The following is a 2,298-nucleotide window of genomic DNA, read 5'->3' on the forward strand; positions in this document are numbered from 1 at the left end:
AGCGACTAAGGTCCTAACAACTTGATGTCAGACTGTTCAACATGAGGGACATCTAACTCCTCTAACACAGATAACATAAAGACTAGGATTAGATGCTTAACATAACGACTCGTATGCTTTCACGAAAGATAGAGGAGCGACTCCGGAGAGAGACATCTAACAACTCGACTAGAGCGGATCCCGAGACTTCACCCCTTCCTTTAAACTGTTGGGCACTACATTCTATAAAAAGAAAGTGAAAATGAAAGGTAAACAAAAGAGAGAACAAATGCGACAGAAAGCGTCAGAGCTTCGAAAGCCTGAAATTGAGTGTCCTTGAATTGAGCCTGTCGTATCCTTCCCAACCCAAGACGACAAGGCGGTAACGGAACTACGGCAACTCCGGAACGCATCATGCGGTTTCTTTCAACGCATGGGTTATGGCCTAGGAGAACTCATGCGACTATTGGCGTTGGGGAAGCCATGCGTTAGGTAAACCAACCGCACATTTCAAGCGAAGGAGTGAAAGCTACTCGACTGTAATGGTTGGAGAGGACCTACAACGAGTTGCGGTTGCTTCGCAAGCAATACTCGACGGTATAGCGCATGCGTCTCATCGTCTTGGGAGCACTCGTAGTTGTTTGAGTCGTTGCGTTAGGGCAATACAACTACGAGAACCAGTCGTCCTAACGCTACTGTCAAACCTACTTCCGTTGTCCTTATTACCACTCGTCGGGTAGTTGTTCCGTAACACCACTAGTCGTTATAGCACTAGTCCTTTTTGTTCGGCGTTAGGGGGCCCCACGAGTCGTCGCTAGCGTCATCGGTTGTTTTGAACACAGATCGGTCACACTACTGGTTGTTTGGAACGCTAAGGCCGAAAGGCAGGCGGTCGGGAACACTAAAGGCGCTTGCTCTGGGCGCTAGGGGCCGTTGCTCACGCAAGCGAAAGGGTGTTTTGGAGCACTAAGGGCGACTAGTGGTTGCTTCGCTCGACAAGACTGAAACCTTCGCTTGCACCACTAGAGTCGTTCCGGCACTTTGAGTTGTTACCAATAGTAGTGTAAACAACATCCCCGAAACTAGCGCATGCGATATCCCTCGGTGTCTTTATGGTAACCAGCATGCGTTAGGGAAAGAGTATAGCAAGCCGAAGGCGATCCCCATAACTACAGGTGATGGGGATCGTTTGCCATAACGCTCTAACGCACGTCGTTATGGCGCTTTGGAACACTGCCGATCGCCACCTCTTGCAAGCAACCGTCGGTCACAAATGGGAATAATCATACGCTATCATAGGCGCTTCTAATTTCTTTGGAGATTCTCAATGCAGCATGCGCTGAAATCCGCCTAGCTACTTACTACTCTACAACACTTAAAATAAAAAATGAAATGGAATTCAAATTGGTCGAGAAAAAGAACCGCGCTAGTCGGAATTTGGGGAAAGATAGAGAGCTCTCTAGGCTCTCCTGATCAAATTGAGAGTTCGCTTTGCCAGTCCATGAATATGCCGCACCCAGCAGTTCGAGGAGTTGGCCAGATACGGGTCGAAGCCCTGCCTCGAAAAAGTCAGGACTTTTGGGCAGATTCCAGTATCCGACCCATCTCTTTCTGCCGATTCCCGGGTTGTCGGAATCTCTGGTTCGATCAGGACCAAGGAGTCCCATTCATTCGTTTATGGGAGCGACTCTCTGTTCCCATTCTCCACCGGGTCATCAAGTGATTAGCCAGCTCAATCCATTTTTCCATCCGATGATCTTCACCCTAGGACTGACTCTGTTCGACCTGCCTTGATTGCCTAGCTAATGCTACCGTCGCAAGCAACCTCTCAAAGAATAGGGAGTGAACGACCCTTCTATCTAGATCGGTGATTCCGTTCGCCGAGCCAGCTATCGAAAGTCTTGCAAGCAACCTACACTAAGCTAAGCGAGCTAGAAGCTAAAGTTAATCTTTTTTGGCATCTTTTTCTTTGCTTTGACCGCGACTTTGTTTGGTCTTCCTCTTTCCTTCGGCCCATCTTTCAAAGCTAGCAAAAAGTTCGAGCCTTCGGGATCTCTCTTGAACGGCGGTCGGTCAGTCCTTTTCTTCTGTTGATGCTGAGACTGATGCTTTGACTGTCTCCCATATCATTCGATAATAAAGATCCACTACTTGCCTTGTCGACGCTAAACTCAGTACCTCGCTTCCTTACTAGTACACCTACTAGACCCATACTCATTACGAATGTGTTCACCAGACATCTGACTTAGCAACCTTCTGCTTAGACCGGCAACGATAAGGAAGGAGATCTATGGATAATGGGATATAGAAGTCAGGTGA

The sequence above is a fragment of the Nicotiana attenuata genome, chromosome 6, assembly GCF_001879085.1.
Source record: "Nicotiana attenuata strain UT chromosome 6, NIATTr2, whole genome shotgun sequence".
NCBI lineage: Eukaryota > Viridiplantae > Streptophyta > Magnoliopsida > Solanales > Solanaceae > Nicotiana > Nicotiana attenuata.